The sequence below is a fragment of the Equus caballus genome, chromosome 8, assembly GCF_041296265.1.
Source record: "Equus caballus isolate H_3958 breed thoroughbred chromosome 8, TB-T2T, whole genome shotgun sequence".
Taxonomy (NCBI): domain Eukaryota; kingdom Metazoa; phylum Chordata; class Mammalia; order Perissodactyla; family Equidae; genus Equus; species Equus caballus.
In genome coordinates this window covers 38,315,219-38,341,907 of record NC_091691.1, presented here as the reverse complement: position 1 = coordinate 38,341,907, position 26,689 = coordinate 38,315,219, and positions in this window count along the sequence as shown.

Sequence of the window (26,689 nt, the reverse complement as noted above, 5' to 3'; positions counted from 1 at the left end):
TCATGGGCACTCTATCCTCCCTCACAACATACTGCATGCACATTGTGAAACACTGCATCCACTGCATGGGGACTGCATCCACGTTCATGGACACTGCAGTTGGCTCTGCAACCACTGTAGCACCACTGCATCTAGCTGAAGTGGCTCTGCAAGCGCACTGCAATCACTTCAGGCTCACTGCATCCACCTTCGTGGGCACTGCATCCTCCTTCACAGCATACCACATCCACCTTGTTTGACACTGCTTTCACTGCATGGGCACTGCATCCACAATCCGGGAAACTGTAGGGGGCACTGCAACTACTGCAGGTGCACCGTGTCTTCCTTCATGGGCACTGCCACCTCTGAGAAAATATACTGCATAGGTGTTGTGAGACACTTAATCGACTGCATGACCCCTGCATCCACATTCCCAGACAATATGGAGGGCACTTCAAGCTATGCAGGGACACTGCATCCACCTTCATGGGCACAGCATCCTCCGTCACAACATACTGCATATACCTTTAGGTACACTGCATCCACTCCATGGGCACTGCATGCACGTTCATGGACACAGAAGGCGGCACTGCAACCCCTGCAGGGACACTGCTTCCAGCTGATGTGGAAATGCAGGTGCACTGCAATCACTGCAGGATCACTGCATCCACTGCATGTTCACAGCATCCACATTCAGGGACACAGCAGATGGCTCTGCAACCACTGCCAGATCACAGCATCCACCTTCACGGGTACTGCATCCTCCATCGCAACATACTTCATGCAACTTGTGGGACATTGCATCCAATGCCTGGGCACTGCATCCACGTTCTCGGACAATGCAGTGCACACTGACACCACTGCAGGGACATTGCATATAGCTGAAGTCGCACTGCAGGCACACTGCATTCTGCACAGGCTCACTGCATCCACCTTCGTGGGCACTGCATCTTCCATCACAACTTTCGACATCCACCTTGTGGGACACTGCAACTACTGCATAGGCACTGCAGCCACATTAAGGGAACTGTAGGGGGCGCTGCAACCACTGCAGCAACAATGTATCCAACTCCATGGGCCCTGATTCCTCCATTAAGACATACTGCATGCACCTTGTGGGACACTGCATCCACTGCATGGGAACTGCATCCACGATCAGGGACACTGCAGGGTGCTCTGCAACCACTTCCGGATGACTGCATCCACCTTCCTGGGCACTCCATCCTCCATCACAACATACTGCATGAACATTGTGGGACACTGCATCCGCTGCATGGGCACTGCATCCACGTTAAGGGACACGTCAGCTGGATCTGCAACCACTGCAGTAACACTGCATCCAGTTGAAGTGGCACTGCAGGTGCACTGCAATCACTTCAGGCTCACAGAAACCACATTCGTGGGCATGGCATCATCCGTCACAACAGAGAGCCACCACCTTGTGGGACACAAAATGCACTGCATGGGCACTGCATCCACATTCCAGGAAACTGTAGGGGGCACTGCAACCACTGCAGGTTCACCGGTCCTCCTTCATGGGCACTGCAACCTCTGACAAAACATACTGCAGCTGCCTTGTGAGACAGTTCATCCACTGCATAAACCCTGCGTCCACATTCCCGGACAATACGGGGGGCACTGCAAACACTGAAGGGACACTGCATCCACCTTCATGGGCCCTGCATCCTCCATTACAGCATACTGCATCCACCTTGTGGGACACTGCATCCACTGCATCACTACTGCATCCACATTCCCGGACAATGCGGGGGGCGAACTGCAAGCACTGCAGGGACACTGCATCCACCTTCATGAGAACTGCATCATCCGTCATAACATACTGCATCCACCTTGTGGTACACTGCATCCACTGCCTGGGCACTGCATCCACATTCCCAGACAATGCGGGGGGCGAACTGCAACCACTGCAGGAACACTGCAGCCAGCTGAAGTGGCACTGCAAGTTCACTGCAATGAATGCAGGATCACTGCATCCATCTTCAGGGGACTGCATCCTCCATCACGACATACTGCATGCACATTGTGGGACACTGCATCCACTGCCTGGTCACTGCATCCACATTCCCGGACAATGCAGGGGGCACTGCAACCACTGCAGCAACACTGCATCCAGCTGAAGCGGCACTGCAGGTGCACTGCCATCACTCCAGGATCACGGCATTCACCTTCATCGGCACTGAATACTACAGCACACCACAATGCCTCCACATTGTGTGACACTGCATCCAATGCATGAGCACTGCATCCACATTCCAGTGCAATGCAGGGGGCATTGCAACCACTGCAGGGACACTGTATCAAGCTGAAGTGGCACTGAAGGCGTACTGCAATCACTGCTGGCACACTGCATCCAACTCCATGGGTCTGCATCCTCAGTCACAACATACAGCAGCCAACTTTTGGTACTATGCATCCACTGCATGGGCACTGCATCCACACTCACGGACAAAGAACGGTGCTCTGCAACCACTGCATGGACACTGCATCCAGCTGAGGTGGCACTGCAGGTGCACTGAAATCACTGAAAATTCACTGCATCCATTGCATAGGCACTCCATCAACATTTCAAGACAATGCCAGCGTCATTGCAAACACTGGAGGGACACTGCATCACCCTATATGGTCACTGCATCCTCCGTCACAACATAGTGCATAACTTTAGGTACACTGCCTCCACTGCATGGGCACTTCATTCACCTTCAGCGACAGAAGGTGGCACTGCAACCACTGCAGCAATACGGCTTGCCACTGATGAGGATATCCAGGGGCACTGCAATCACTTCAGGATCACTGCATCCACTGCATGTTCACAGCATCCACATTTAGGGACACAGCAGGGTGCACTGCAACCACTGCTGGGACACTGCATCCAGATGGACTGGCACTGCAGGTGCACTGCAATGACTGCAGGATCACTGCAGCGGCCTTCATGGGCACCGAATCATGCTTCACAAAATACTACATCCACCTTGAGTCACACTGAAGACACTGCATGGGCACATCATCCACATTCAGGGACATGGCAGGGGGCTCTGCAACCACTGCAGCGACACTGCAACCAGCTGAAGGGGCACTGCAGGTGCAGTGCAATCACTGCAGATTGACTGCATCTACTGCATAGGCACTTCATCAACATTTCAGGACAATGCGGGGGGCACTGCAAGCATTGCAGGGACACTGCATCCACCTACATGAGAACTGCATGATCCGTCATGACATACTGCATCCACCTTGTGGGACACTGCATCCACTGCATCACTACTGCATCCACATTCCTGGACAATGCAGGGAGCACTGCAAGCACTCAGGGACATGGCATCCACCTTCATGAGCACTGCATCATGCGTCATAACAGACTGCCTCCACCTTGTGGGACACAGCATGCACTGCATGGGCACTGCATCCTCATTCAGGGAAACTCTATGGGGTACTGCAACAACACAGGTTCACTACATCCACCTTCATGGGCACTGCATCATCACTCACAACACACTGCATAAACCTTTAGGTATACTGCATTCACTGCTTGGGCACTGCATTCACATTCAGAGACATGGCAGAGGGCTCAGCAACGACTGCAGCTACACTGCATCCAGCTGAAGTGGCACTGCAGCTGCACTGCAATCACTGAAGATTCATTGCATAGACTTCATGGGCACTGCATCAATATTCCAGGACAATGCCGTTGGCACTGCAAGCACTGCAGGGACACTGCATCCACCTTCATGGGGACTGCATCCTCCTTCACAACATATTGCATTCACCTTGTAGGACACTGCATCCAATGCCTGGGCATTGCATACACACTCTGGAACAATGCATTGGGCACTGCAACAACTGCAGGGACACTGCATACAGCTGAATTCGCACTGCATGCACACTGCATTCAGCACAGGGTCACTGCATCCACCTTCGTGGGCAGTGCATCCTCCATCACAACATACTACATCCACCTTGTGGGACAATTCACTTACTGCATTGGCACTGCATCCACTATTCAGTGAAACTGTAGGGGGCACTGCAACCACTGCATGTTCACCGCATTCACCTTCCTGGGGACTGCATCCTCCGACAAACCATACCTCATCCGCCTTGTGAGACACTGCATGACCTATGCATCCACATTCCCAGACAATGTGGGGGGCACTGCAACCACTGCAGGGACACTGCATCCACCTTGATTTTCACTGCATCCTCCACCACAGCATACTGAATAAACCTTTATGTACACTGTATCCACGTCATGGGCACTGCATTCAACTTCAGGGACACAGAAGGCGGCACTGCAACCCCCGCTGGGGCACTGCTTCCAGATGATTTGGAAATCCAGGCGCACTGCAATCACTGAAGGAACACTGCATACACTGCATGTTCACAGCATCCACATTCATCAACACAGCAGGGTGCACTACAACCACTGCCGGATCACAGCATCCACCTTCATGGATACTGCATCCTCCACCAAAACATACTTCATGCACCTTGTGGGACACTTCATCCAATTCCTGGGCACTGCATCCATGCTCTCGTACAATGCAGTGTGCACTGCAACCAGTGCAGGGACAATGCATACAGCTGAAGTTGCACTGCAGGCACACTGCATTCAGCACAGGATCACTGCATCCACCTTCGTGGGCACTGCACCTTCCATCACAAGATATCAAATCCAACTGGTGGTACACTGCAACTACTGCATGGGCACGGCATCCATATTCAGGGAGATGTAGGGGGCACTGCTACCACTGCAGGTTCAGCAAATCCACCTACATGGGCACGGCATCATCTGAAAAACATACCGCATCTGCCTTCTGAGACACTGCATCCACTGCATGACCACTGCACCCACGTTCTCAGACAATGCAGTGCGCACTGCAACCACTGCAGGGACACTGCATCCAGCTGAAGTGGCACTGCAGGTCCACTGCAATGACTGCAGGATCACTGCATCCTCCTTCATGATCACTGAATCGTGCATCACAACATAAGGCATCCACCTTGAGGGACACTGCATCCATTGCATGACCACTGCGTCCACATTCACGTAAACTGTAGGGGGCACTGCTAACAGTGCAGTCTCACTGCGTCCACCTTCGTGGGCACTCCATCCTCTGTCACAACATACTGCATCCACCTTGTGGGACACTGCATCCACTGCATGTGCACTGCATCCACCTTCCCATATGATACGGGAGGCACTGCAAGCACTGCAGGGGCAATGCATCCACCTTCATGAGAAGTGCATGATCCGTCATAACATACTGCATCCACCTCGTGGGACACTGCATCCACTGCCTTGACACTGCATACACATTCCCAGACAATGCAGGGGGCACTGCAGCCACTGCAGCAACACTGCATCCAGCTGAAATGGAACTGCAAGTGCACTGAAATCACTGCAGGCTCACTGCATCCACCCTCATGGGCACTGCATCCTCCGTCACAACATACTGCATGCACTTTGTGGGACACTGCATCCAGTGCCTGGACACTGCATCCACGTTCTCGGACAGAGCAGTCTGTACAGAAACCACTGAAGGGACACTGCATTCAGCTGAAGTGGCACTGCAGGCACATTGCATTCAGCACAGGCTAACTGAATCCACCTCCGTGGGCACTGCATCTTCCATCACAACATATGACATCCACCTTGTGGGACACAGCATCTACTGCATGGGCACTGCATCCACATTCAGGAACTGTAGGGGGCATTGCAACCACTGGAGCATGACTGCATCCACATTCATTGGCCCGGCATCCTCCATCATAACATACTGCATCCACCTTGTGGGACACTGCATCCACTGCATGAGCACAGAATCCACATTCCAGGACAATGCAGGGGGCATTGAAACCACTGCAGGGACACTGCATCCAGCTGAAGTGTCACTGAAGGCGTGCTGCAATCACTGCCGGCTCACTGCATCCAACTCCAGGGCTCTGCGTCCTCCCTCACAACATACGGCAACCAACATTTGGTACTCTGCATCCACTGAATGGGCACTTCATCCACATTCAGGGACACAGGACGGGGCACTGAACCACCGCAGGGACACTGCAGCCAGCTCAAGTGGCACTTTAAGTTCACTGCAATGACTGCAGGATCACTGCATCCTCCTTCATGAACACTGAATCCTCCTACATATCATAAGGCGTCCACATTGAGGGAAAGTGCATCCACTGCATGACCACTGCATCCACATTCAGGTAAACTGCAGGGGGCACTGCAACCACTGCAGGATCACTGCACCCACCTTCATGGGGCACTGCATCCTCCGACAAAACATACTGCATCCGCCTTGTGAGACACTGCATCCATGTCATGGGCACTGCATCCACATTCTGGGAAACTGTAGGGGGCACTGCAACCTCTGCAGGTTCACTGCATCCACCTTCCTGGGCACTGCATCCTCCAACAAAACATACTGCATAATCCTATGTACACTGCCTCCACTGCATGGGCACTGCATTAACCTTCAGGGACACAGACGGCAGCACTGCAACCACTGCAGCAACACTGCATCCAGCTGATGAGGAAAGTCAGGCACACTGCAATCACTGCAGGATCACTGCATGCACTGCATGTTCACCGCATCCACATTCAGGAACACAGCAGGGTGCACTGCAACCACTGCAGGGACATTGCATCCAGATGAAGTGGCACTGCAGGTGCACTGCAATTATTGCAGGATACTGCATTGTCCTTCATGGGCACTGAATCCTGCTTCACAGCACACTGCATACAGCTTGAGTCACATACAGACACTGCATGGGCACAACATCCACATTCAGGGACATGGCAGGGGTCACTGCAACCACTGCAGCTACACTGCATCCAGCTGAAGTGGCACTGCAGGCTCACTGCTATCACTGAAGATTCACTGCATCCACTGCATAGGCACTGCCTCAAAATTCCAGGATAATGCCGCGGGCACTGCAACCACTGGAAGGACACTGCACAATCCTTCATGTGCACTGCATCCTATGTCACAACATACTGCATAAACCTTTAGGTACACTGCATCCACTATGGGCACTGCATTCACCTTAAGCGACACAGAAGGTGGCACTGCAAACCTGCAGGGACACTGCTCCCAGCTTATGTGGCAATGCAGGTGCACTGCAATCACAGCAGGATCACTGCATCCACTACATGTTCAGAGCATGCACATTCAGGGACACAGCAGGGTACACTGCAACCACAGCTGGGTCACTGCATCCACCCTCATGGGCACTGCATCCTCCTTCACAACATACTGCCTGCACCTTGTGGGACACTGCATCCACTGCCTGGGCACGGAATCCACATTCAGGAACTGTAGGGGACTCTGCAACCACTGCAGCATCACTACATCCGGCTTCATGGGCCCTGCATCCTCCATCATAACATACTTCATCCACCTTGTGGGAAAATAAATCCACTGCATGAGCACTTCATCCACCTTCCTGGACAATGCAGGGGGCACTGCAAACACTGCAGCAACTCTGCATCCAGCTGAGTGGCACTGCAGGCGCACTGCCATCATTGCTGGATCACTGCATTCACCTTCATCGGGTCTGCATACTACAACACACCACATGCCTCCACATTGTGGGACACTGCATCCACTGCATGAGCACTGCCTCCACATTCCAGGACCATGCAGAGGGCATTGCAACCACTGCAGAGAAACTGCATCCACTTTCATGGGCACTGCATCCTCCTTGACAACATACTGCATGTACCTTTAGGTACACTGCATCCATTGCATAGGCACTGCATTCAACTTCAGGGACACAGAATGTTGCACTGCAACTCCTTCAGGGACACTTCTTCCAGCAGATTGGAAATGCAGGCGAACTGCAATCATTGCAGGATCACTGCATCCACTGCATGTTCACAGCATCCACATTCAGGAACACAGCACGGTGCACTGCAAGCACTGACGGATCACTGCATCCACCTTTATGGGCACTGCATCCTCCATCACAACATACTGCATGCACCTTTTGGAACACTTCAGCCAATGCCTGGACACTGCAGCCATGTTCTCCGACAAGGCTGTAGACACTGCAACCACTGCAGGGACACTGCATACAGCTGAGGTCACACTGGAAGTGCACTGCATTCAGCACAGGCTCACTGCATCCACATTCCTGGGCACAGAATCTTTGATCTCAACATACGACATCCAACATTTGGGACACTTGAACTACTGCATGGGCACTGCATCCACATTCAGGGAATTATAGGGGGCACTGAAACCACTGCAGCATCACTACAGCCACCTTCATGAGCCCTGCATCCTCCATCACAGCATACTGCATACACCTTGTGGGACACTGCATCCACTGCATGACTACTGCATCAACATTCCCAGACAGTGCGGGATGCACTGCAAGCACTGCAGGGACACTTCATCCACCTTCTTGAGAACTGGATCATCCGTCATAACATACTGCATCCAACTTGTGGGACACTGCATCCACTGCATGAGCACTGCATCCAAGTTCAGGTATCCTGCAGGGGGAACTGCAACCACTTTAGCATCACTGCGGCCACCTTCATCGGCCCTGCATCCTCCATCAGAACAGACTGCATCCACCTTGTGGGACACTGCATCCACTGCATGACTACTCCATCCACATTCCCAGACAATGCGGGGGACACTGCAAGCACTACAGGGATACTGAATCCACCTTCATGAGGACTGCATTATCGGTCATAACATACTGCATCCACCTTGTGGGACACTGCATCCACTGCCTGAGAACTGCATCCACATTCCCGGACATTGCAGGCGGCACTGCAACCACTGCAGCAACACTGCATGCAACTGAAGTGGCACAGCAGGCACACTGCCATCACTGCAGGATTACTGAATTCACCTTCAGCAGCACTGCATACTACAACACACCACAATGCCTCCACATTGTGGGACACTGCCTCCACTGCATGAGCACTGCATCCACATTCCAGGACAATGCAGGGGACATTGCAACCACTGCAGGGACACTGCAGCCAGCTGAAGTGGCACTGCAAGTTCACTGCAATGACTGCAGGATCACTACATCCTTCTTCATGGTCACTGAATCCTCCAACACATCATGATGTATCCAACTTGAGGGACACTGCATCCACTGCATGAGCACTGCTTCCACATTCAGGTAAACTGCAGGGGGCACTGCAACAACTGCACTTTCACTGCATCCACATTCGTGGGCACAGCATCCCCCATCACAACATACTGCATGCACATGTGGGACACTGCCTCCATAGCATGGGAACGGCATCCACTTTCTGGGACACTGCAGTTGGCTCTGCAACCTTGCAGCAACACTGCATCCAAATTAAGTTGCACTGCCAGTGCACTGTACTCAATTCAGGATCACTTCATCCACGTACACGGGCATGGCATCTTCCGTCACAGCATACCACATCCACCGTCAGAAACACTGTATGCACTGCATGGGCACTGCATTACAGTCAGGGAAACTGTAGGGGGCACTGCAACCACTGCACGTTCACTGCATCCACCTTCATGGGCACTGCATCCTCTGACAATACATGCTGCATCCATCTTGTGAGTCACTTCATCCACTGCATGACCCCTTCATCCATATTCCAGGACAATGCCAGGGGCACAGCAACCACTGCATGGACACTGCATCCACCTTCATGGGCACTGCATCCTCAGTCACAACATAATGCATGCACATTGTGGGACACTACATTTACTGCAGCAGCACTGTATTCACGTCCAGGGACACTATAGTTGGCTCTGCAACCACTGCAGCAATGCTGCATCCAGCTGAAGTGGCACTGCAAGCGAACTGAAATCACTGCAAGCTCACTGCATCCACCTTCGAGGTCACTGCATCCTCCATCACAGCATACCGCATCCACCTTGTGGGACACTGCATCCACGGCATGGGCACTGCATCCACATTCTACACAATGCCGGGGGCCCTGCAACCAGTGCAGAGACACTGCCTCCACAATCATGTGCACTGCATCCTCCATCACAACATACTGCATAAACCTTTTGGGACACTGCCTCCACTGCATGGGCACTGCATTCACCTTCAGGGACACAGAGGGAGGCAGTGAAACCACTGCAGCAACATTGCTTCCAGTTGATGAGGAAATGCAGGTGCACTTCAATGACTACAGGATCACTGCATCGTCCTTCATGGGCACTGAATCCTGCTTCACAACATACTGCATCCACCTTGAGACACACCGCAGACACTGCTCAGGCACAGCATCCACATTCAGGGACATGGCATGGGGCTCTGCAACCACTGCAACTACACTGCGTCCAGCTGAAGTGGCACTGCATGCGCACAGCAGTCACTGAAGATACACTGCATCCACTGCATAGGCACTGCATCAATATCTCAGGACCATGCCGGGGGCACTGCAACCACTGGAGGGACACTGCAAACCCCTTCATGGGAAACGCATCCTCTGTCACAACATACTGCATGCACCTTGTGGGACACTGCATCCACGTTCTCGGACAATGCAGTGTGCACTGCAACCTCTGCAGCGACACTGTATACAGCTTAAGTTGCATTGCAGGTGCATTGCATTCAGCACATGCTAACTGCATCCACCTTCGTGGGCACTGCATCTTCCATCACAACATACGACATCCACCTTGTGGGACAATGCAACTACTGCATGGGTACTTCATCAAGATTCAGTGAACTGTAGGGGGCACTGCAACCACTGCAGCATCACTGCATCCACCTACATGGGTCCCACATCCTCCATCACAACATACTGCATCAACCTTGTGGGACACTGCATCCACTGCATGATTACTGAATCCACATTCCCGGACAATACCAGGGGCACTACAAGCACTGCAGCATCACTGCATCCACGTTCATGAGAACTGCATAGTCCATCAAATCATACTGCATCCACCTTGTGGGACACTGCATCCACTGCCTGGGCACTGCATCCACATTCTCAGACAATGCAGGGGGCACTGCAACCACTTCAGCAACACTGCATCCTGCTGAAGTGGCACTGCAGGTGCACTGCCATCACTGCAGGATCACTGCATTCACCTTCATCGGCACTGCATACTACAACACACCACAATGCCTCCACATTGTGGGACACCGCATCCACTGCATGAGCACTGCATCCCTATTCCAGGACAAAGCAGGGGGCATTACAACCACAGCAGGGAAACTGCATCCAGATGAAGTGGCACTGAATTCATATTGCAATTACTGCCGTCTCACTGTATCCAACTCTTGGGCACTGCATCCTCTGTCTCAACATATGGCAACCAACTTTTGGTACTCTGCATCCACTGCATAGGCATGGCATCCACATTCAGGGACAAAGAATGGGGCACTGCAACAACTCCAGGGACGCTGCAGCCAGCTGAAATGGCACTGCAGGTGCACTACAATGACCGCAGGCTCACTGCATCCACCTTCGTGGGCACTGCATCCTCCGTCTCAGCATACCACATCCACATTGTGGGACACTGCATGCACTGCATGGGCACTACATACACATACAGGGAAACTTTATGGTGCACGGCAACCACTGCAGGTTCACCACATCCACCTTCATGGGCACTGCATCCGCCGACTAAACATACTGCATCCGCCTTGTGAGACACTGCATCCACTGCATGACCCCTGCATCCACATTCCAGCACAATGCTGGGGGCACTGCAACCACAGCAGGGACACTGCATCCACCTTCATAGGCACTGCATCCTCCGTCACAACATACTGCATAAACCTTTAGGTACACTGCCTCCACTGCATGGGCACTGCATTCACCTTCAGGGACACAGAAGGTGGCACTGCAACCCCTGCAGGGACACTGCTTCCAGCTGATGTGTAAATGCAGGCGCACTGCAATCCATACAGGATCACTGCATCCACTGCAGGTTCACAGCATCTACATGCAGGGACACTGCAGGGTGCTCTGCAACCAGTTCTGGATCACTTCATCCATCTTCCTGAGAACTGCATTCTCTGTCACAACATACTGCATGCGCATTGTGGGACACTGCATCCACTGCATGGTCACTGCATCCACGTTCAGGGACACCTCAGTTGGATCTGCAACCACTGCAGCAACACTGCATCCAGCTGAAGTGGCACTGCAGGTGCACTGCAATCACTTCAGGATCACGGAATCCACCTTCTTGGGCACTGCATCCTCCTTCACAACAGACTGCCTGCACCTTGTGGAACGCAGCATGCACTACATGGGCACTGCATCCTCATTCATGGAAACTCTAGGGGGCACTGCAACAACACAGGGTCACCACATCCACCTTCATGGGCACTGCGTCCTCCGTCATAACATACTGCATAAACCTTTAGGTACACTGCATTCACTGCTTGGGCACTGCATTCACATTCAGGGACACAGAAGGTGACACTGCAACCACTGCAGCAACACTGTTCCAGCTGATGTGGAAATGCAGGCGCACTTCAATCACTGCAGGATCACTGCATCCACTGCATGTTCACAGAATCCACATTCAGGGACAGAGCAGGGTGCACTGCAACCACTGCAGGGACACTGCATCCTGATGAAGTGACCCTACAGGTGTACTGCAATGACTGGAGGATCACTGCATCGTCCTTCATGGGCACTGAATCCTACTTCACAACATACTGCATCCACCTTGGGTCACACTGCAGACACTACATTGGAACTGCATCCACATTCATATAAACTGCAGGGGGCACTGCAACCAATGCAGGATCACTACATCCACCTTCGTGGTCACTGCATCCTCCATCACAGCTTAGCACATCCACCTTGTGTGTCACTGCATGCACTGCTTGGGCTCTGCTTCCACATTCAGAGAAACTGTAGGGAGCACTGCAACCACTGCAGGTTCACTGCATCCACCTTCATTGGCACTGCATCCTCCAACAAAACATACTGCATCTGCCTTGTGAGACACTGCATCCACTGCATGACACCTGCATCCACGTTCCAGGACAATGCCAGAAGCACTGCAACCACAGCAGGGACACAGCATCCCCCTTCATGGGCACTGCATCATGCCACACAACATAATGCATAAACCTTTAGGTACACTGCATCCACAGCATGGGCACTGCATTCACCTTCAGCGACACCAAAGGCTGCAGGGCAACCACTGCAGGGCCACTGCTTACAGCTGATGTGGAAATGCAGGTGCCCTGCAATCACTGCAGGATCACTGCATCCACTGTATGTTCACAGCATCCACATTCAGGGACACAGCAGGGTGCACTGCAGCCACTTCCAGATCACTGCATCCACCTTCATGGGCACTGCATGCTCCATCACAACATACTGCATGCACCTTGTGGGACACTGCTTGCACTGCATCACTACTGCATCCACATTCCTGGACAATGCGGGGGGCACTCTAAGCAATGCAGCGACACTGCATCCACCTTCATGAGAACTGCATCATTCGTCATAACATACTGCATCCACCTTGTGGGACACTGCATCCACTGCCTGGGCACTGCATCCACAATCCCGGACAATGCAGGGTGCATTGCATCCACTGCAGGGACACTGACTCAGCTGAAGTGGCAATGAAGGCATACTGCAATCACTGCAGGCTCACTGCATGCACCTTAGTGGGCACTGCATCTTCCATCACAACATACGACATCCACCTTATGGGACACTGCAACTACTGCATGGGCACTGCATCCACATTCTGGGAACTGTAGGGGGCACTGCAACCACTGCAGCATCACTGTATCCACATTCTTGGCCCCTGCATCCTCCATCACAAAATACTGCATCCACCTTTTCGGACAATACATCCACTGCATCACTACTGCATCCACATTCCCAGACAATGCAGGGGGCACTGCAAGCATGGCAGGGACATGGCATCCACCTTCATGAGAACTGCATCATGAGTCATAACAGACTGCCTCCACCTTGTGGGACACAGCATGCACTGCATGGGCACTGCATCCTCATTCATGGAAACTCTATGCGGCCCTGCAACCACACAGGGTCACCACATCCACCTTCATGGGCACTGCATGATCCGTCACAACATACTGCATAAACCTTTAGGTACACTGCATTCACCGCTTGGGCACTGCATTCACATTCAGGGACACAGAAGGCGGCACTACCACCACTGAAGCAACACTGTTCCAGCTGATGTGGAAATGCTGGCGCACTGATATCACTGCAGCATCACTGCATCCACTGCATGTTCACAGCATCCACATTCAGGGACAATGCAGGGGTCACTACAACCACGGCAGGGACACAGCATCCTGATGAAGTGGCCCTGCAGGTGTACTGCAATGACTGCAGGATCACTGCATTGTCCTTCATGGGCACTGAATCCTACTTCACAACATACTGCATCCACCTTGGGTCACACTGGAGACACTGCATTGGCACTGCATCCACATTCAGAGACATGGCAAGGGGCTCTGCAACCACTGCAGCTAGACTGCCTCCAGCTGAAGTGGCACTGCAGGCACACTGCAATCACTGAAGATTCACGGCATCCACTGCATGGGCACTACATCAATATTACAGGACAATGCCTTTGGCACTACAAGCACTGCAGGGACACTGCATCCACCTTCATGGGGACTGCATCCTCCTTCACAACATACTGCATGCACCTTGAGGGACAGTTCATCCAATGCCTGGGCACTGCATCCAGGTTCTTGAACAATGCATTGGGCACTGCAACCACCACAGGGACACAGCATACAGCTGAAGTTGCACTGCAGGCACACTGCATTCAGCACAGGGTCACTGCATCCACCTTCGTGAGCACTGCATCCTCCATCATAACATACTGCATCCACCATGTGGGACACTTCATGCACTGCATGGGCACTGCATCCACTATTCAGGGAAACTGTAGGCGGCACTGCAACCACTGCATGTTCACCGCATTCACCTTCCTGGTCACTGCATCCTCCGACAAAACATACTGCATCCACCTTGTGAGACACTACATGACCTATGCCTCCACATTCACGGACAATGTGTGGGGCACTGCCACCACTACAGGGACACTACATCCACGTTGATTTGCACCGCATCCTCCGTCACAACATACTGCATAAACCTTTAGGTACACTGCATCCACTGCATGGGCACTGCATTCAACTTCAGGGACACAGAAGGCGGCACTGCAACATTTGCAGGGACACTGCTTCCTGCTGATTTGGGAATGCAGGTGCACTGCCATCACTGCAGGATCACTGCATCCACTGCATGTTCACAGCAACCATATTCAGGGACCAGCAGGGTGCACTGCAACCACTGCCGGATCACAGCATCCACCTTCATGGATACTGCATCCTCCGTCACAACCTACTGCATGCACCTTGTGGGACACTGCATCCAATCCCTGGGCACTGCATCCACGTTCTCGTACAATGCAGTCCGCACTGCAACCACTGCAGGGACATTGCATACAGCTGAAGTCGCACTGCAGGTGCACTGCATTCAGCACAGGCTCACTGCATCCACCTCCGTGGGCACTACATCTTCCATCGCGCCTTACAATGTTCACCTTGTGGAATATGTCAACAACTGCATGGTCACTGCGTCTACATTCAGGGAACTGTACGGGGCACTGCAACTGCTGCAGCATCACTGAATCCACGTCCATGGGCCCTTCATTCTCCATCATAACATACAGCATCCACCTTGTGGGAGACTGCATCCACTTCATGACTACTGTATCCACATTCCCAGACAATGTGGGGGCCCTGCAAGCACTACAGGGGCAGTGCATCCAACTTCATGAGAACTGCATCATCCCTCAAAACATACTGCATCCATCTTGTGGGACACTACATCCACTGCCTGGGCACTGCATCCACATAGCAGGACAATGCAGGGGGCACTGCAACCACTGCAGCAACACTGCATCACGCTGAAGTGGCACTGCAGGTGCCCTGCCATCACTGCAGGATCACTGCATTCACATTCATTGGCACTGCATACTACAACACACCACAATGCCTCCACATTTTGGGACACTGAATGCAATGCATTACCACTGCATCCACATTCCAGCACAATGCATGGGGCATTGCAACCACTTCTGGGAGACTGCATCCAGCTGAAGTGTCACTGAAGGAATACTGCAATCACTGCCGGCTCACTGTATCCAACTCCAGGGCTCTGCATCCTCTGTCACAACATACGGCAACCAACATTTGGTAGTCTGCATCCACTGCATAGGCACTGCATCCACATTGAGGGACACAGGACGGGGCATTGCAACCACTCCTGGGACAATGCAAACTGCTGAAGTGGCACTGTATTTCACTGAAATGAATGCAGGATCACTGCATACTCTTTCATAATCACCGAATCCTCCAACACATCATAAGGCTTCCACCTTGAGGGACACAGCATCCACTGTATGAGCACTGCATCAACATTCAGGTAAACAGCAGGGGGCCCTGCACCCACTGCAGGATCACTGTATCCACCTTCATGGGCACTGCATCCTCCATCACAACATACTGCCTGCACATTGTGGGACACTGCGTCCACTGCATGGGGACTGCATCCACATTCAGGGAAACTGTAGGGGGCACTGCAACCACTGCAGGTTCACCACAACCACCTTCATGGGCACTGCATCCTCTGACAAAACATACTGCATCTGCCTTGTGAGACACTGCATCCACTGCATGACCCCTGCATCCAAATTTCAGCACAATGCCATGGTCCCTGCAACCACTGCAGGGACACTGCCTCTGCCTTCATGCGCACTGCATCCTCCATCATAACATACTGCATGAACCTTTAGGAACACTGCCTCCACTGAATGTGCACTGCATTCACCATCACGGACACAGAAGCTGGCACTTGAACAACAGCAGCAACACTGCTTGCAGTTGATGAGGAAATGCAGGCGAACTGCAATCACTGCAGGATCACTGCATCCACAGCATGTTCACAGCATCCACATTCAGGGACACAGCAGGCTGCACTCCAACCACTGCAAGGCCACTGCATCCAGATGAAGTGGCACTGCACGTGCACTGCAATGACTGCAGGATCACTGCATCATCCTTCATGGGCACTGAATCCTGCTTCACAACGTACTGCATCCACATTGAGTCACACTGCAGACACTGCACAGGCACAGCATCCACATTCAGGCACATGGCAGGGGGCTCCGCAACATCTGCAGTTACACTGCATTCAGCTGAAGTAGCACTTCAGGCGTGCAGCAGTCACTGAAGATTCACTGCATCCACTGCATAGGCACTGCATCAACATTTCACTACAATGCTGAGGGCACTGCAACCACTGGAGGGACACTGAATCTCCCTTCATGGGCACTGCATCCTCCGTCACAGCATACTGCATAAACCTTTAGGTACACTGCATCCACTGCATGGGCACTGCATCCACATTCAGGGACAGAGGACTGGGCACTGCAGGGACACTGCAGCCAGCTGAATTGGCACTGCTAGTACACTGCATTGACTGCAGGATCACTGCATCCCCCTCCATGATCATTGAATACTCCAACACATCATAAGGCATACACCTTGAGAGACACTGCAGCCACTGCAGGATCACTGCATCCACCTTAATGGGCACTGCATCCTCCATCACAACATACTGCATGCACATTGTGGGACACTGCATCCACTACATTGGGACTGCATCCACGTTCAGGGACACTGCAGTTGGCTCTGCAACCTCTGCAGCAAAAATGAATCCAGCTGAAGTGGCACTGCAAGTGCATTGCAATCACTTCAGGCTCACTGCATCCACCTTCATGGGCACTGCATTCTCCCTCACATCATTACGCATCCATCTTGTGGGACACTGCAACCACTGCATGGGCACTGCATCCACATTCAGTGAAACTCTAGGGTGCACTGCTGCCACTGCAGGTTCAATGCATCCACCTTCATGGGCACTGCATCCTCTGACAAAACATACTTCATCCACCTTGTGAGACACTGCATCCATTGCATGACCCCTGCATCCACAATCCAGCACAATGCCAGGGGCCCTGCAACCACTGAAGGGACACTCCATCCACGCTCATGCGCACTGCATCCTCCGTCACAACATACTGCAGAAACCTTTAGGTACACTGCCTCCACTGCATGTGCACTGCATTCACCTTCAGCGACACAGAAGGCGGCACTGCAACGCCTGCATGGACACTGCTTCCAGCTGATGTGGAAATGCAGGTGCACTGCAATCACTGCAGGATCACTGCATCCACTGCATGTTCAGAGCATGCACATTCAGGGACACAGCAGGGTGCACTGCAGCCACTGCCAGATCACTGCATCCACCCTCATGGGCACCGCATCCTCCATCACAACATACTGCGTGCACCTTGTGGGAAACTGCATCCAATGCCTCGGCACTGTATCCAAGTTCTCGGACAATACAGTGGGCAATTCTAACACTGCAGGGACACTGCATACAGTTGAAGTTGCACTGCAGGATCACTGCATTCAGCACAGGTTCACTGTGTCCACCTCCGTGGTCACTGCATCTTACATCAGAACATACGACATATACCTTGTGGGACACTGCAATTACTGCATGGACACTGCATCCACATTCATAGAGCTGTAGGGGCACAGCAACCACTGCAGCATCACTGCATCCTCGTTCATGGGCCCTTCATACTCCATCACAACATACTGCATCCACCTTGTGGGACACTGCATCCAATGCATGAGTACTGCATCCACATTCCCGGACAATGCAGGGGGCACTGCAAGCACTGGAGGAACACTGCATACACCTTCATGGGAACTGCATCATCCGTCATAACATACTGCATCCACCTTGTGGGACACTGCATCCACTGCCTGGGCACTGCATCCACATTCCCGTACAATGCAGGGTGAACTGCAACCACTGCAAAAACACTGCATCCAGCTGAAGTGGCAATGCAGGTGCACTGCCATCCCTGCAGGATCACTGCATTCACCTTCATCAGCACTGCATACTACAACACACCACAATGCCTTGACATTGTGGGACACTGCATCCACTGCATGAGCTCTGTATCAACATTCCAGGACAATGCAGTTGGCATTGCAACCACTGCAGAGACACTGCATCCAGCTGAGGTGGCACTGCAGGTGCACTGCCATCACTGCAGCATCACTGCATTCATCTTCATCGGCACTGCATACTACAATGCACCACAATGCCTCCACATTGTAGGACACTGCATGCAATGCAACCACTGCACATTCCAGCACAATGCATGGGGCATTGCAACCACTGCTGGAAGACTGCATCCAGCTGAAGTGTCAGTGAAGGCATACTGCAATCTCAGCCGGCTCACTGCATCCAACTCCAGGGCTCTACATGCTCTGTGACAACATACGGCAACCAACATTTGGTAGTCTGCATCCACTGCATGGGCACTGCATCCACATTAAGGGTCACAGGACGGGGCATGCAATCACTGCAGGGACAATGCAACCAGCTGAAATGGCACTGTAAGTTCACTGAAATGAATGCAGGATCACTGCATCCTCTTTCATAATCACTGAATCCTCCAACACATCATAAGGCATCCACCTTGAAGGACACTGCATCCACTGCATGAGCACTGCATCCACATTCAGGGAAACTGCAGGGGGCACTGCAACCACTGCAGGATCACTACATCCACCTTCATTCATGGACACTGCAGTTGGCTCTGCAACCACTGCAGCAACACTGCATTCAGCTGAATTTGCACTGCAAGCGCACTGCAATCACTTCCGGAGCACTGCATCCACCTTCGTGGGCACTGCCTCTTCTGTCACCGCATATCGCATCCACCTTGTGGGACACTGAATGCCCTGCATGGGCACTGCATCCACATTCAGGGAAACTGTAGGGGGCACTGCAACATCTGCAGATTCACCGCATCCACCTTCATGGGCACTGCATCCTCCGACAAATCATAGTTCATCTGCCTTGTGAGACACTGCATCCAATTCATGACCACTGCATCCACATGCCAGCACACTGCCGGGGGCATGGCAACCACTGCAGGGACACTGCATCTGCCTTCATGAGTACTGCATGCTGTGTCACAACATACTGCATAAACTTTTAGGGACACTGTCTCCACTGCATGGGCACTGCATTCACCTTCAGGGACACAGAAGGATGCACTGCAACCACTGCTGCAACACTGCTTCCAGCTGGTGAGAAAATGCAGGTGCACTGCAACCACTGCAGAAACACTGCATCCAGATGAAGTGGCACTGAAAGTGGACAGCCAGGACTGCAGGATCACTGCATCATCCTTCATGGGCACTGAATCCTGCTTCAAAACATACTGCATCCACCTTGAGTCACACTGCAGACACTGCATGGGCACAGCATCCACATTCAGGGACATGGCAGGGGGCTCTGCAACCACTGCAGCTACAATGCTTCCAGCTGAAGTGAACTGCAGGCACACAGCAATCACTGAAGATACACTGCATCCACTGTATAGGCACTGCATCAACATTTCAGGACAATTCCGGGTCACTGCAACCACTGGAGGGACACTGCATCCCCCTTCATGGGCACTGCATCCTCCGACAAAACATACTGCATCCAACTTGTGAGACACTGCATACACTGCATGGCACCTGCCTCCACTTTCCAGCACAATGCCGGGGGCACTGCAGCCACTGCAGGGACACTGCATCCACATTCATGAGAACTGCATCATCCGTCACAACATACTGCACCCACTTTGTGGGACACTGCATCCACTGCCTGGGCACTGGATTCACATTCCTGGACAATGCTGGGGGCATGGCAACCACTGCAGCAACACTTCATCCAGCTGAAGTGGCACTGCTACTGCACTGCAATCATTCCATGCTCACTGCATCCACCTTCGTTGGCACTGCACCCTCCGTCACAACATACCGCATCCACCTTGTGGGACAATGCATGCACTGCATGGGCACGGCATCCCCATTCCGGGAAACTGTAGGGGGTACTGCAAAGACAGCAGGTTCACTGCATCCACCATCATGGGCACTGCATCCTCCGACAGAACATACTTCATCAGGCTTGTGAGACACTGCATACACTGCATGACCCCTACATCCACATTCCAGGACAATTCCGGGGGGACTGAAACCACTGCAGGGACACTGCATCCACCTTGATAGGCACTGCATCCTCATTCACAACATACTGCATCCACCTTGTAGGACACTGCATCCACTTCCTGACTACTGCATCCACATTCCCGGACAATGCGGGGGGAACTGAAAGCACAGAAAGGACACTGCATCCTCATTCACGGAACTGTAGGGGGCACAGGAACCACTGCAGCATCACTGCATCCACCTTCATGGGCCCTTCCTCCTCCCTCACAACATACTGCATCCACCTTGTGGGACACTGCATCCACTGCATGACTAGTACATCCACATTACCGGACAATGCGGGGGGCACTGCAAGCACTGCAGGGAACTGCATCCACCTTCATGAGCCCTGCATCATCCGTGATGACATACTGCATCCACCTTGTCAGACACTGCATCCACTGCCTGGGACTGCATCCACATTCCAGGACAATGCATGCTGCACTGCAACCACAGCAGCAACACTGCATCAAGCTGAAGTGGCAATGCAGGCGCACTGCCATCACTGTAGGATCACTGCATTCACCTTCATTGGCACTGCATACTACAACACACCACAATTCCTCCACATTGTGGGACACTGCATCGAATTCATGAGCACTGCATCCACATTCCAGGACCAGCCTGGGGGCATTGCCAACACTGCAGGGACACTGCATCCAGCTGAAGTGTCACTGAAGTCGTACTGCAATCACTGCCAGCTCACTGCACCAACTCGTGGGCATTGCATCCTCTGTCACAACATACGGCAACCAACTTTTGGTACTCTGCACCCACTGCATGGGCACTGCATCCACATTCAAGGACACAAAACGGGGCAATGCAACCACTGCAGGGACACTGAAGCCAGATGAAGTGGCACGGCAGGTGCACTGCAAGGACTGCAGGATCACTGCATCCACCTTCATGATCACTGAATCCTTAATCACAACATGAGGCATCCACCTTGAGGGACACAGCATCCATTGCATGACCACTGCATCCATATTCAGGTACACTGCAGGGAGCACTGCAACCACTGCAGGATCACCGGATCCACCTTCATGGGCACTGCATCTTACGTCACAACATGCTGCATGCACACTGTGGGACACTGCATCCACTGCATGACCTCTGAATCCAGATTCCAGGACAATGCTGGGGGCACTGCAACCACTGCAGGGACACTGCATCCACCATCATGGGCACTGCATACTCCACCATAACATACTGCATGCACATTGTGGCAAACTGCATCTACTGCCTGGGCACTGCATCGAAATTCCAGGACAATGCAGTGGGCACTGCAAGCACTGCATGGGCACTGCATCCCCCTTTATGGGCACAGCATCCTCCATCACAACATACACATCCACCTTGTGGGACACTGCATGCACTGCATGGGCACTGCATCCACATTCAGGCAACTGAAGAGCACACTCAACCAGTGCAACATCACTGCATCCATCTTCATGGGCCCTGCATCCTCCATCACAACATATGGCATCCACCTTATGGGACGTGGCATCCACTGCATGAACACTGCATCCAAATTCCCAGACAGTGCAGGGGGCATCACAACCAATGCAGGGACACAGCAGCCAGCTCAAGTGGGACTACAGGTGCACTGCAATGACTGCAGGATCACTGCATCCTCCTTCATGATCACTGAATCCTCCATCACAACATACTGCATCCACCTTGTGGAAAACTGCATCCACTGCATGACTACTGCATCCAAATTCCCGGACAATTCGGGGGGCACTGGAAGCACAGCAAGGACACAGCATCCTCATTCAGGGACTGGTAGGGGGCATAGCAACAACTACAGCATCACTGCATCCACCTTCATGGGCCCTTCATTCTCCATCACAACATACTGCATCCACCTTGTGGGACACTGCATCCACTGCATGGGGACTGCATCCACGTTCAGGGACACTGCAGTTGGATCTGCAATCACTGCAGCAAGACTGCATCCAGCTGAAGCTGCACTGCAGGTGCACTGTGAAAACTGCAGGGACACTGCATCAACAAACCTGGGCACTGCATCCTCTGCCACAGCATACTGCATAAACCTTTAGGTACACTGCATCCACTGCTTGGGCACTACATTCAGGTTAAGGGACACAGAAGGTGGCACTGCAACCCCTGCAGGGACACTGCTTCCAGCTGATGTGGAAAGGCAGGCGCACTGCAATCACTGCAGGATCACTGCATCCACCTTCATGGGCACTGCATCCTCCATCACAACATACCCCATCCACCTTGTGGGACATGGCATGCACTGCATGGGCACTGCATCCACATTCAGGGAACTGTAGAGTGCACAGCAAAAAGTGCAGCATCACTGCATCCACCTTCATGGGCCCTGCGTCCTCCATCACAACATATTGCATCCACCTTGTGGGACACTGCATCCACTGCTTGAGCACTGCATCCACATTCCTAGACAATGCAGGCAGCATCACAACCACTGCAGGGACACTGCCGCCAGCTGAAGTGGGACTGCAGGTGAACTGCAATGAATACAGGATCATGGCATCCTCCTTCATGATCACTGAATCCTCCATCACAACATAAGGCATCCACCTTGAGGGACACTGAATCCACTGCATAGGCACGGCATCCACGTTCAGGGTCAATGCAGTTGGCTCTGCAACCACTGCAGCAATACTATATCCAGCTGAAGTGGCACTGCAGGCACACTGCAATAACTGCAGGCTCACTGCATCCACCTTCGTGGGCACTGCATCCTCCGTCACAACATACCACATCCACCCTGTGGGACACTGCATGCACTGCATGGGCACTGCGTCCAAATTCAAGGCACATGTAGGGGGCACTGCAAACACAGCAGCTTCGACGCATCCACCTTCATGGGGACAGCATCCTCCCTGACAACATACTGCATGCACCTTGTGGGACACTGCATCCACTTCATGGGCACTGCATCCACGTTCAGGGAGACCTCAATTGGATCCACAACCACTGCAGCAACACTGCATCCAGCTGATGTGGAAATGCAGGAGCACTGCAATCACTGCACTATCTCTGCATCGACTGCATGTACAGAGCATGCACATTCAGGGACACAGCAGGGTGCACTGAAACCACTGCAGGATCACTGCATCCACTTTCATGGGCACAGCATCCTCCGTCACAACATACTACATGCACCTTGTGGGAGACTACATCCAAAGCCTGGGCACTGCATCCACATTCAGGGACAATGCAGGGGGCACTGCAACTACTGCAGGGACAATGCATCCTGATGAAGTGGCACTGCACGTGCACTGCAATGAATGCACGTTGACTGCATCATTCTACATGGGCACTGAATCCTACTTCACAACATAATGCATCCACTTTTGTGGACACTGCATCCTCAGTCACAGCATACTGCATCCACCTTCTGGGGCAGTACATGCACTGCATGGGCACTGCATTACATTCAGGGAAACTGTAGGGGGCACAGCAATCAGTGCAGCTTCACTGCATCCACCTTCATGGGCACTGCATCCTCCGTCAAAACATACTGCATCTGCCTTGTGAGACACTGCACCACTGCATGACCCCTGCATCCACATTCCAGGACCATGCTGGGGGCACTGCAACCACAGCAGTGATACTGCATTCACCTTCATGGGCACTGCATCCTCTGTCACAACATACTGAATAAACCTTTAGGTACACTGCATCCACTGCATGGGCACTGCATTCACATTCAGCGACACAGAAGGTGGTACTGCAACCCCCGCAGGGACGCTGCTTCCAGCTGATGTGGAAATGCAGGTGCACTGCAATCACTGCATCCAATGCCTGTTCACAGCATCCACATTCAGGGACACAGCAGGGTGCACTGCAAGCACAGCAGGATCACAGCATCCACCTTCATGGGCACTGCATTCTCCATCACAACATAATGCATGCACCTTGTGGGACACTGCATCCAATGCATGTGCACTGCATCCTCCTTCACAACATACTGCATGCATCTTGTGGGACACTGCATCCAATGCCTGGGCACTGCATCCACGTTCTCAGACAATGCAGTGCACACTTCAACCACTGCAGGGACACTGCATCCAGCTGAAGTGGCACTGAAGGCGTACTGTAATCACTGCCAGCTCACTACTTCCAACTCGTGGGCACTGCATCCTCTTTCAGAACATATGGCAACCAACTTTTGGTACTCTGCATCCACTGCATGGACACTGCATCCACATTCAGGGTCACAGAATGGGGCACTGCAACCACTGTTGGAACACTGAGCCAGATGAAGTGGCACTGCTTGTGCACTGCAATGACTGCAGGATCACAGCATCCACCTTCATGATCAGTGAATCCTCCAACACATCATAAGGCATCCACATTGAAGGACACTGCATCCACTGCATGAGAACTGCATCCACATTCAGATAAACTGCAGGGGGCACTGCAATCACTGCTGGCTCACTGCATCCACCTTCGTGGTCACTGCATCCCCCCGTCACTGCATAGCGCATCCACCTTGTGGGACACTGCATGCACTGCATGGGCACTGCATCCACATTCTGGTAAACTGTAGGGGGCACTGCCACCTCTGCAGGTTCACCGCATCCACCTTCATGGACACTGCATCATCCGACTAAACATACTGCATCCCCCTTGTGAGACACTGCATACACTGCATGACCCCCACATCCAGATTATAGGACAATGCCGAGGGCAGTGTAACAACAGCTGGGGCACAGCATCCACCTTCATGGGCACAGCATCTTCCATAACAAAATACTGCATAAACCTTTAGGTACACTGCCTCCACAGCATGGGCACTGCATTCACATTCAGGGACACAGAAGGTGGCACTGCAACCCCTGCAGGGACACTCCTTCCAGCTGATGTGGAAATGCAGGCGCCTGGCAATCACTGCAGGATCACTGCATCCACTGCATGTTCACAGCTTCTACATTCATGGACACAGCAGCATACACTGCAAGCACTGGCGGATCACTGCATCCACCTTCATGGGCACAGCATCATGCGTCACAACATACTGCATGCACCTTGTGGGACAATGTATCCACTGCATGAGCACTTCATCCACATTCCATTACAATGCAGGGACATTGCAACGACTGCAGTGACACTGCATACAGCTGAATTCGCACTGCATTCAGCACAGGCTCACTGCATCCAGCTTCGTGGGCATGCGTCTGCCAGCACAACATACGACATCCACATTTTGCGACACTGCAACTACTGCATGTGCACTGCCTCCACATTCAGGGAAATGTAATAGGCACTGCAACCACTGCAGCATCACTGCATCCAACTTCATGGACACTTCAACCCCCACCACAACATACTGCATCCACTTTGTGGGACACTGAATCCACTGCATGACTACTGCGTCCACATTCTTGGACAATGCTGGGGGTACTGCAAGCACTGCAGGCACAGTGCATCCACCTTCTTGAGAACTGCATCATCCGTCATAACATACTGCATCCACGTTCTGGGATAATGCATCCACTGCCTGGCCACTTCATCCACATTCCCGGACAATGCAGGGGGCACTGCAACCACTGCAGCAACACTG